Genomic DNA, 11657 nt, shown 5'->3' with positions numbered 1-11657 from the left:
GCTGTTGCGAGTTGGGCCACGAGCTGGGCGACGCAACCAGATCGTCGGTGAAGGAGGAGGCAGTGCGCTTTGATCCCTGGACGAGGGGCGATGAGCTTTTGGCGAATGGGACGGTGGGCGGCTTCCGGGATCGACCGGACGTGGGACTTGCTGGGTGGAGGAGAGCAGCTGGAGGAATCAGGCGGAGGGGCACCTGCGAGCGAGGAAGAGGATGCGGGAGGAGGGATCTGGCGGATTGTGATCTGATTTAATTTTGCAATTGCAGTCTTGTCTTTCTGTAACATTAAATTATACTCTATATAATGTACCACTTTCTTCAATTGTATGTAATGTATTAATCGAAGAGGTACTTCCTCCGTCCCACCAAAAGTGATATTTAGATGAATCTAGCTAGTGGCCTGAATGAGGAAAAAGTCATGTCGAAAATTTGAAACTGAAAATCAATGGTAGCAGCCATACTGATGCGTGAGAATTAAGTAGGCATTAAATAAATAAAAATGGATCCGAGCTGTTGAGAATGAGCACCCGATTGATCGTGTAGTTGATCCGATTGCGGTGGATGAGATGCACGGTGAGCAGCAGCCCCTCAATCTTTTTTTTGAGAACAGCAGCCCCTCAATCAGCGGTGGACTTTGATCCCTCCGAATTACAGTAAACTCAACCCTCCATGTGCGTGCGTTGACCAGCTTCCGAGCAGCCTGACCGCACCTTGCGACGCGTCGATTCCGGTCCCCTTTCCCCCTGTCCGTCCCGTGGAGGTGCTGCGTCGTGGTGGCCAGGTGGTGCGCGGCGTCCTGCCGCGAACAAGGCCGCGTCCGCGTCCGACCACGACATGCCCGCGCGCGCGATCGGACAACAATCGCGTGCTGTAGTAGAATGGTAGCTCTCGGTACGTTGAGTGGTTTCATCAGATGCTTGTAGTTTTATAGAGAGCGCCAGCCGCCGGAGCTAAACAGAGAAAGATCAGTAGGGAAGAAGATGATTTGTTGCGAGTGACTCGCGACAGCGGTGTGCACAGGGCAGTGGCAACTAGTACTGCTAAAGTGTGCTCTGAACTAGCAACAAAACAAAAAGGTTCCGAAAATGGCATGGCAAACGCACAGCACCTATGCGGTTACGCGTCTGACAGCTCTTTAGTTCCTAATCCTGGTTCGAGTTACTTGAGGAATTGAAGACGGTTAAGAATTTGCCAAAATAGCTAAACAGCGTTACGGCTACTTTGGAAAGCTTGGCAACCGCTTCATGGTGTGAAGTTTAGGGTTTGGAGAGGGAACTGCCCAAGCCCCTTGTGCATGAATATCTTCGTATATTGATGCACGTGCTACAAATACAAGTCTAGTCCAATACGCGCAAGATACACAAGCTACAAGGCATCTCTAATACAAAGTCCAACATCATCTCTCAATCTTAACCGTGTGTTTAGGAGTCTAGGATTGCAGCGACAAACCTTAAACAAATGCAGTAGACAATAACTTTGTGAAGATTTCAGCAAGTTGCTCATTAGAAGAGATGAACTTGATTTAGTGTAATTTATGTGCAACATGATCCCTCTGTACTCAGATGGGCACGATAGAGGCGGAGCCACATGGAGGCCATACAAGGCGCCGACCCAGTCATCCAAAAGTGCAAAAAAAGAATTGCTTTTTCTTCGGTGCGCACCCTCGATCAAACTCGTAGCTCGTCAAAACAGATGTACGGTCGGGATGAAGCGGTACCGATTCGGGATTGGAGACAGGATCGTCCTCCGAGAAAATATTGCGTGTTCGTACATCCCGCGTAGAAGCCCGTATGGCCTGAATCATTTTGTATTATACATTTATACGCGTAGACGTACGCAGCCGGCACCGAACCGCCACTCCTATAAAATCCTCACCCAGCCGAGTTGTCTTCACTCCAAAGTCACATCCATCCAAATCCAATCCCCAAATCAGAAAATCCTAGGTCTAGCATCCGCACGCGCACGCTCGCTCTCGCTCGCGGCCGTCGATGGACAAGGGGCTGGCGCACAAGGGGAAGAAGGATGTGGAGAAGAAGTGGCCCATACCTGATGCGGCAAGAGCAGGCGCAGATCTGTGCTATGCTTCGAGCCCGTCGGCCATCGGCTACGCCGTGGCAACCCCGGCTAAGAAGAAGCGCATGTACGAGACGGAGGCGCAGGTCTGCCGCCGGAAGAAGAAGACAAGAAGAATCGGGAGATGCGGGAGAGGAAGGCGGCGGGGTTGAAGATCAACAGTCCGGACGACGTGCTGACGTTCGACGATGAAGATTCGGAAGATAGGTCGGATGTAAATGTTGTCAATCCTAATCTCACTGGTTTTTTTCTTTAGATCTGTATCATCTTGTTGTGCAAGGTTTTTTTTGTGTAGATCAACAGGGGTGCTCAATCCCGGTTCCATTGCGTGTTAGGTTGGTTCATCTTAGGACTTTTTTTTTTCTCTAGTGCATTATAGTTTTGGCACCACGGTGAGGCGTTTCGGTACCTACTTGTTCACATTCTGTTTTGTATGGCCATAATCAGTTTCCGGGCTGTTGAGGGACTTGCTTGGTTTCCGGGCTTCACAACAGCGGTATGAAAGTGGGGGCGACAACACAGGTGAAGTTCAGAGTCGTACCTTTCAGGGTGAAAACCCAAGGTCTGGCCTTAACTGGTTGTGCCTGGCAATGACCTTGTTGAAGGCATTGTTTTGAGAGCGGGGACTATCTTCAGGGTGAAAACCTAAGATCTTTGATCGGACGACGACGGTGTTAGAGCATTGTTCCCTTCTTGAAGGCGTCATTTTTGGAGAGTCTGTATTTCAGGTGTTGTCTTGGTGGTGGATGTATTGCTGTTGTTAAGCTCGAGATACTGTAGCGGGACTTTTGCTTCTTAGTTTTCTTTTCTACTAGTACAAATGCCCGTGCGTTGCCACGGGTCCTCAAATTTTATTTCTCAATGCACATATATACTTCACAACTTATTATGAAAATTCAAAGCAAATTAAAGATATCATAATGTACTACATCATGATAATACAGACAACATTGTTTATTGTTACTCTTTCGCAGTAAGTCCCACACCTGTGTTTCGGGCTGTCATAACTGTCAACTCAACAACCTCTTCTTTTAGATGTATTATTGTCTCAGAAAACGAGGATGCTGCGAAAGAATATTTCTTTTCCGATTAGTCCAAACAACACTTTGTTATTCATAGATAAATGTCTGTGTGTTGCCATGGAGAAAAATAACGGTGACTTTTAGTTTTTTAATACCCCATCCTATACAATATCATTTTTATCCCTCTCACTAACCTTCTGAGGACAACATGTGCTCTTTCTGTCCTTTAGTACCATTTTCGCTCATGTCATATTAGCGGTACTTTTATTGTGTAAGCGCATCAATAACAAGAATTACTTTGTTAATCCTCAGTCGGGCATCGATTCAAAAATTGCAACAGAATGCGGAATGTGAAGCAGCGAGAAAGAAATATAGCGCGTCTCTTTTCTCACATAAATGCATAGAGAAATCAATAAAGCTCTAGCCCAGATATATTTAGATGATTTTTCAACTATACTCGCTATTCAAATTATGATAAGTTATTAATTTGTATAGCATGCAGCACATAATTATGATAGCATTACAATACATTTGATGCTTGAAGGATCTAAATGTTTTATTCTATTAAAAGAATAAAACAATAGAGAAATTTAAATGCATGCTAACTAAGGTCATGCATCATTCTAAGATCAACATAAATCTTGAAGACGCCCATCTTAGGATTTTAAAATACAAATATCTATAGATTATCACAACAGAAACTCATAATTTTTTCTCATCATATTGTTATGGGTAGACACGACAACTACACATCATGTATTATCAATAGTTCATACACTGCTTTGAGTTAATGTGTTGCCATACTATATAAAACTAACACTTACAGAAATAAGTCTCAATAAGTGTTCCATTCAGGATTTGGTACCAAGTCCTTGTAGCACAACAACAACTTCAATGTCAGTGTCAACAACGGCCTGTGAAATCTATGGGTGCATACAAATTACAGTTCTTCTCAACTCTCAAGTGTCTTAATTTCTTGTTCATGTAACAAAACAAAAACCAAATAACCAATTGAAGCCGAATGAATAATCAATACATATTACGGGTGCGGGTACATACTACATACACTTGTCTTCCACAATTGATGAACCGCGCTTTGTTGCTACTAATTGAACGTTATTCTCTCCCTCATGAAGAGATTACGTCATGTTCTCATCAAGTAATATCAAGCTCATCGAGCTCCAGCTTGTCTCCCTGGTATAAAATATAGCAGAGGGCCTGCAGGGGAGGAATAGATACCACAATATAAGCAGCAAGGATGCGGCTTATTAAGAATCCAGTAGAGATAACTATATGTCCTTGCCACTAACATGATGTAGCATTTTTTGTTCTCTTATTTTTTCTTACGCTGGTTTTGGGTCGAATGAGAAGGGACTGGGCTAAAAATAACTTGGTGTACTAAAAGTGGGACTAAAACTTGTTGTCATCCTGTCACCCCACTGTTTGTAATGGCTGGCACATAAGAAGTTCAGTTAACTCGGAGTTTTATATACAACATGTTCATTTATCTTGCAACAAGTCATTATTATCATGTTAGTCATGCTTCTAGAGTGGTTTAAACTTACTAAGCAGAAGAACTCAATCTTTGATTCAAAAACCTGAAGTGAATTTGAATTACAGGGAGAAGAATATACCCCATGAATACACTGTATTCTTACTCGGTGACTCGGACACTGTACACCGTAAAGCATGGTAATTTGAGATTTGGCCAGTTTTGCATCCAGTGGTAGTTATTAGTGGACTATAACGAAGTCAGAGATCCTATTTTTCAGCCACAGTAATACTCTTACTTGATCATCTTAACAGGAGCTGAATGACCTATATTTGAATTTAGATAGGTGGCAATTGCCACGGTAGTCTTGAACCAAGGTATGTAGAACAACTTACACTTGAGAGTGTTCACCATCGCATGCCCTTCACGTGCGATGCCGCTGCTGGAGCTGCCATTTAACATAGATTACATATCATAGAAAAAATAGCCGCATAATATCTCAAAACTATAAGATCATCTTAAGTACTTAATCTGAATATTGAATTTCTGGGATGCGGTGAAGTTCCGGGGATGCGGTGAAGAGGAGCAACAGGCGGCCGGGGATGCTATACCAAGCTGGGTTGATCGCTTCATGCATTGCTGCTGGATTTTGCATTACATACAATTTTGCTGTTGTATACTGATATATTTGCTACTCTTTAGTCAGTACGAAAGAGAAATGCAGACTATTGCTTTCCTAGCTGTTGTTGTGAATTCGCTATTGCCTGCTGCATTGATTAGTTTGCACCATCATACCCAAATTACAGCCAACTCATGGGCAGACTAAAATTGAATTATGTTCAGCTAGTAATCCAATAAAAAAACCTATAATTAACTTGCATGGGAAAAACTCAAAAGTCATCTCCTTTTGTAAAAATGTCTTGCACCTCGAATAGAAGTATTCTCCAGTAGTTCTATAATTATTAATTACTCCCAAACTAATTGTCGGTTCTAGAATTTTTCTTGCAAAAATATCTCTTTATAATATAATGAGCAGTGTTATTTGTGCATCCAATAAAAGAAATATAATCTGAAACAAATAGAAGGCAAACTGTAGCAATGATCAGATAAAGATACAACATTATTTGATTTCTATCACGTCTATCAAGTGAATTAATGAACTCAACTTTTGCCATGTTAATTTGAGGTTAGGCTTATAAACCACCAACTTTAGAAAGGAGGAAAGTAGAAAGCAGATAAAATTACACAACTTTAGAATGGAGGAAAATAGAAAGCAGTGAAAGAAGACCTTATAAAACATGGAAGCAATCATTACTACAGCAATGCACAAACTTGCGGACGGTATGCATCTCTCAAGCAACAACCCATTATGATAGTTCTTCGCTGAGCCAAGTTAGTAAAATAACAGTAGGAATAACCACCAATGCATAGCTTTTCTTATGCACACAAAATGTCTAAATCTGAATGCTATTTGATCCACCAATTTTTTCTCCAAAACAGTTACTTATGCTAAATATAATCAATGTGTTGATGATAGTTCGATTGTCACTTCTTTCCAGCACATTTGCCTCCAGAAATAACTTGTACTTACAAAAATGGCAGGAACATCCATGTAGGCAGGATGCACGGCGCCGTGGCTGCGTGTCAGAGCTCTCGAATGTTCGAGGTCTGCTGTGGGAGGAGGAGCTGGTGTCATGGTCGGTCAATCCCTACGGCAGCTTCTCCTTCTGTGGCATACTCATGATATTTTCCCAGACCCTATTTTTCCACATGATATGCCAACAAAAACTGAAACTGCAAGCACCCAACCATCAAGGAACACTGTAGAGAGACAGTATTTAGACAAAAGTATTAGTGAAGTTTAGCAAAATCAACTGGTCTACCAAACCATAACATCATATACTCAATGTGCATTCTTATTGCTTTTGGTAGCAAATCCAAGCATGCACATACTAAAGGTAGATGACAGAATTTCCATGTTCAAGTGTAACAAGAGTAAGAAAATAAATTTCAAATGTTTACTTTAAATTGAAAATTATGTACTGTAAGAAAACACCAAACAAATGTAGTTTCAACAAATTAAGTAATAGTAAGAATTCATTCAATACATAAACAAGGTACTCATTCTATTTGATAATAAAATCATGCCTTCTTAAATATCCAAATTAAAACATAGTTGGTTCCTAGCTGGCTAACTGCATCTGCTTAGTAGTATGTACCGGTTATAAATAGTAGGCAACCTCCAAATCTGATAGCACAGAGTGATCAAATTTTAAATTTGCACAATTAAAGTTTGGAATATTTCACATTGCAATATCAATCTGGAATCATAAATAAATCTAAGTGATAGCAAATCAAGAAATCGCACTTGTAGTTCTTCATTAAACCAGTGAAGATAATACAACTCAGCATAATCGGAAAATGATATACTTCAATGGGGTCAAAGATGTATCTAGTGTAAGAACAGGAAGATGTAGGAGAGAAGAAGAAACAATACGTCCCATTACCGTGTCCTGAATCCTGATGCTACTATGACTTTGATAGTTCAAAAAGTCTGAGTGCGCTCCAGGGCACCAACGCCAGCCTCACCGTCACCTACCTTGACATCTTCCCGGTTCCTTTTTTTTTCAGCCATCATCCCCTGCGAGGGCCGATTCCAAACGCTCCAGCCAAGATATCAACCTGACTTGCAAAAAACTCTTGTTGGTAAAATTTAAGGAGATATATCTCTCACAAACCCTTAATGATTCTTATTAAATTAACAAAATTTATTTTTTAATCACAAATAGAACTACAAGCAACAAAATCAGTGAGACAGATTTACATTGGTGGTAATGAGTAATCGGCAAAAACAGGGGTACATGTTCTTTAAATTTACAATGGTACCTCTATAAACTTTGCTTCATTCAACTTAAGATTAAGATTGGGTATAGAAATTACGATCCTTCTATTGAACTAAGTGACACAATATGGCCTCCAATGGTAGGAATGAGAACGCTGCAACATTGTTAGTAAATCCTGATAGAAAAGAACTGGACTATTTCTTTACATTGAACCACTACCAGGACATAAGTTTGCATGATATAGATATATAGGTGTAACCTGATTGATAGCAGCCATTGTTTAACAATCTTGTAACTAAAAAAAAGAGTTCGCAAAGAAAAGAGGTCAAGATGTACATACTTGTGTGGTTGATGCTAGTTTTCAGATAGCACATCTCAAGGCTCAGTAGAAGCTCAATGAAAGTTATAACGAAATTCATAGCAGTTTGGTATGAGCCATTCTTTTACGAATTTCTTGAACATATTGCAAAATTCGGGATTCTGGATTATTACTCATGAAAAAGGAATCATGTACTCGGTCTGAACTTTAATAATTATATGGAGTATGTACACTATTATGCAGCAATCCCGTACCCAACAAAGCAACTATGCAAACCAAAGCCTACTGCAAACACATGTGAAGTATGCGACTGGGCTAACATAAGGTACCAGAAAAGTATGTGATCAAGCAAACAATCCAAGGAAGGCAGTGTTCCTCACCGGCAAAACAATCAAGCAGGGCGCGGTGGATGGCACCGCCGGGAACGCCACCGTCCACCTCGACCGCCGAACCAAAGTAAGAGCTCACGCCCTCTTCCCTAATACCACTACCCCTGCCTTTTTTTTCCTGGTGGGGGATTGGGTTGTTGTTGGTCTCTCACACACCGAGGCATCTCCCCTTCTGTACTGTTGCTTCCCAGATGTTCGTGCACACGGCGCGGGAGGCCAAAGACGGCGCCGCGTGGGCGGAGCAGGACGCAGAGCTGGGCCTCTTCGACGCCTTCTTCGCCAGCCTATCCATTATCCTCGTCAGCGAGGTCAGCTCAATAATTCATTCCGCCAAGATGGCCTCTTCCAAAATAATCAATCCCCTACTACTACTGCTACTCCTCTTTTTTTTGTGTTTTTCTATGGATTGATGGATGGAATATGAAGAACAAGAGAACGAACGATGGATGGATAGGTAGAAGAAGACGACAACCCTAGATCTCCCTGTTCCCTCCCCAAAGAGCAGAGAAGAACCCTCTATTCCTGATCTGGGGCGAATCAAAAAATATCCCTAGGACCAAAAACTTCACGGAGCAATCTCGATCGGACGGATCCCAAATCGACCCGGCGGCAGAGAGAAACTGGATAGAAGAAGGCAGAGAATCAGACCCGGAATCGGAGCCCCGGCGGCGGCCCCATGGAAGGAGACGATTCGCGGCGGCAAGCAGGCAGGCGGCGGCTCGGGGCGCGATACGGAATCCCCCCACACCGGCGTCGGGAGCCGAGATCCACACGGGTGGGCGGGCTGTGGGGAGTCTGCAGCGGACGCGGAGGACAGACGGAGACGCCTTGGAATGCGGCGGCGGACGGATCTTGGCGTGTGGGCGGTGATGTGATGATCATGCCGTGCAGCGTGGCCCATGTTGGAGCGGCCCAGCTAGGTCCGTGCGGGACGGGAGTAACACGAGACGACCAAAAGTTTGACGTATTGGGATTGGGATGGCAGAATAAGGAATCACTTTAGTCTTTTTAAGTAGTAGAGATAGAGATTTTTTGGCTGTGTGCATCCGTAGTGCCATTAGGCTGGTGCGTTGTTGCAGAGGCTGGGTGTAATTGGTATCTTTTGATATTAATATATTCCCTTTATCGAAAAAAATCAGTAGACCATTATTTTTTGCTGCAGCCTAATTATCATGAGAAATAACCCCACCCCCACAGCTGTGACCAAAAAAATATGGAGACACGAAATTTGAGCAAAGAAGGATAAGTGAGGGGTAATTACCATGAGGCAGTCGGTGCAGAGGAAATTTCTGCTCGACGATGTGGGAGCGCTAGGTTGCATACAGAGAATGCGTGAGGGGCTTCATCGGAGGAGCAGGCCCGTTCATCTCCCACTCCATCAAATCGTACACTGCCATTGCCACCACCGCCATTTTCTGTGCGCTGTGTGCACAGGGAATGTAATAGCGGGGGAGGCGGCACCGAGAACGGTTTCTCGTTGCTGCTCAGACTGGGCGGCGCTAGAGAGGGCGTGAGAGACGTGGGAGTGGGAGCGACAGGTGGTGGCGGCTAGGGCATAACTCAAGCGCACTCTGAAGGAACGACCAAGCGACATCGGGAAGACGATGGGGTTAGCGGGCCTCCCGCACAAATGAGACTATGAATTGAGGCTCAGAGGATGTTGGCCCGGTAACAAGAAAACGTCCAGATTGGTTTCCGGAGTAGCAGCCCTCCACATTGGGCCGACCAGGATTGACGCGGTGCCACGGTTAAAATAGTCCCAGCGACGTACAGAGGGGCGATAGGAAGATCTGGACCGTGCGCCTACAAAATTGGACGGTTGAGAGTGTCAAGTCGCTGTGGTAGCTCCTAACTCGTTCCATTATACTGTTACTCAATGTTAGCTGCTTGTATCATGATATGTAGAAAAGATTCTTGATGATTTTACTCACTTAAACTTTCTGTTTATGACTCTTGATAATTTTATTAATTATTCAAATGAATAATCATGTTTGATGTGGCCATAAGTTTGTATATGCTTTCCAAAACATTTTTGTTGTCATCTATGAACCATTGTAAATGCTCTTTTTTACATCCATGAATCTTCATGAAATTTTGTAACCATGTGATTAACATAAGCTTGTCATCTTAATCAAACAAATATTTTCATCAATTAGAACATAATTTGTTATCTGCTAAATGCACATTATTTCTTTACTTACTTATTTATATATGCTTTCTATAGTTAGTAGTAATTATGGGAAATTCAATTCGGCTCCTAGGTGTGTATGCTCCCTCTATTAAAAAATCATAGTTCAGTAATTTTGTTGTTTACTATATATACATGGTCTGCTAATCAAGGTTTTCTATAAAATACTTATGAAATACTTAACCTGGGAAACTCGCGCCGAGGTGCGCACCAAAATCTAGTAAAACCGATCGGGAGGAGTACGTACTCCGAGTCCATGTGTTAGTTGCCCTGGAACCGCTTGAGTTTTCGAGATATAGTCGGAGACGGGCAGCTTCGCCGTTTCCTCTGCCTATATATACACGAGAAGCGGCAACGTACAAGAGATCGATGGGATCAGCAGCCGGCGGTATGGAATTGGACATCTTCCAGGCGGCACGCGCCGGCGACTGTGCCCTGCTCGGCCGCCTGCTCCGAGACGGGGCCGACCTGAACGCTTGCGACCGCTGGGACTCCATCCCGCTCTACTACGCCTGCCTCGCTGGCCATGACGATGCCGTGCGGATGCTGCTCGAGGCCGGCGCCGTCTACGACGACAGCACCTTCGAAGGCGAGCGGTGCTACCGCGCGGCGCTCAACCTGGGCATACGCAGAATCCTCTGTCACTACGAGTCGCGGCCGCGGCCGCTGCGCCCGCTCCCGCTCGCGCCGTTTCACGCTGCCCTCAGGTCGGCGTTCCTCGCCTGCCCCGCCAACCGCGTCGGCGCTGACTCCACGCCGACGTCGGCGACGGATGCTGCCGGCGAGCTGTGGCCATCCCCTCCAGACATCACGCTGTATGTGCAAGGAAGACCCATCGAGGCCCACCGCGTCATCCTCGCCGCCCGATCCCCATACTTCCGCAAGGAGGTGACGTTCTCCAGCAGCCAAAGCCTGTCCTTCAAACTGATGCACATCCTCGTCGTCTTCTTCTTCAAACTGATGCACATCCTTCAACCATCTAGTACCAATTTTCGAAGTTTGCTCCAAAACCTTGAGCACATGTTGTTCAATAATCAATCATACGCGGGAGGTGCATGCAGTGCGCGCACAGGCCGGCGGAGAGGCGCTGCTTGCTGCTTCCGGGCGTACGTGCGAGAGGGTCAGGTCTCGCAGCGGACGTACGTGGGCCACGCGGGCGTGCGACTCGGGCGCTAGCGCGGTCGGGTCAACCGGGCAGCGGGCGCGGGTAGGTCAACGAACGAAAAACGCCAGCATCACACGCAGGAAGGCCATATTGATTATCCGTCGCGTCGCATGTCCTTCTTCTAATCGCGCGACTCTAGCTTAATAATCTGCGACATCCACGCTCCAC

The 11657-nt window shown here is 44.6% G+C and overlaps 2 long non-coding RNA genes across 4 annotated transcripts; both read right to left on the bottom strand.

Moving 5' to 3' along the window:
- Positions 1-3901: 3901 nt before the first annotated feature.
- LOC124706934 lies at positions 3902-5835 on the bottom strand. The gene is made up of 2 exons (XR_007004623.1): positions 4981-5835; positions 3902-4311 (listed from the first exon to the last, which is right to left on the bottom strand). It is a non-coding gene; the product is annotated as an uncharacterized LOC124706934 (long non-coding RNA).
- A 164-nt stretch (positions 5836-5999) lies between these two features.
- Positions 6000-9149, bottom strand: LOC124706935. Of its 3 annotated transcripts, XR_007004626.1 has the most exons (3): positions 8128-9149; positions 7093-7267; positions 6000-6406 (listed from the first exon to the last, which is right to left on the bottom strand). It is a non-coding gene; the product is annotated as an uncharacterized LOC124706935 (long non-coding RNA). The 3 variants fall into 3 exon arrangements; XR_007004624.1 differs by lacking the exon at positions 8128-9149 and having other exon boundaries at positions 7093-8121; XR_007004625.1 differs by lacking the exon at positions 8128-9149 and having other exon boundaries at positions 6000-6379; positions 7093-8121.
- Positions 9150-11657: the final 2508 nt, after the last annotated feature.

The sequence above is a fragment of the Lolium rigidum genome, chromosome 4 (genome assembly GCF_022539505.1).
Source record: "Lolium rigidum isolate FL_2022 chromosome 4, APGP_CSIRO_Lrig_0.1, whole genome shotgun sequence".
NCBI lineage: Eukaryota > Viridiplantae > Streptophyta > Magnoliopsida > Poales > Poaceae > Lolium > Lolium rigidum.
The sequence above is the reverse complement of the archived record's forward strand: the minus strand, read 5'-3'. Positions and strand labels throughout refer to the sequence as shown.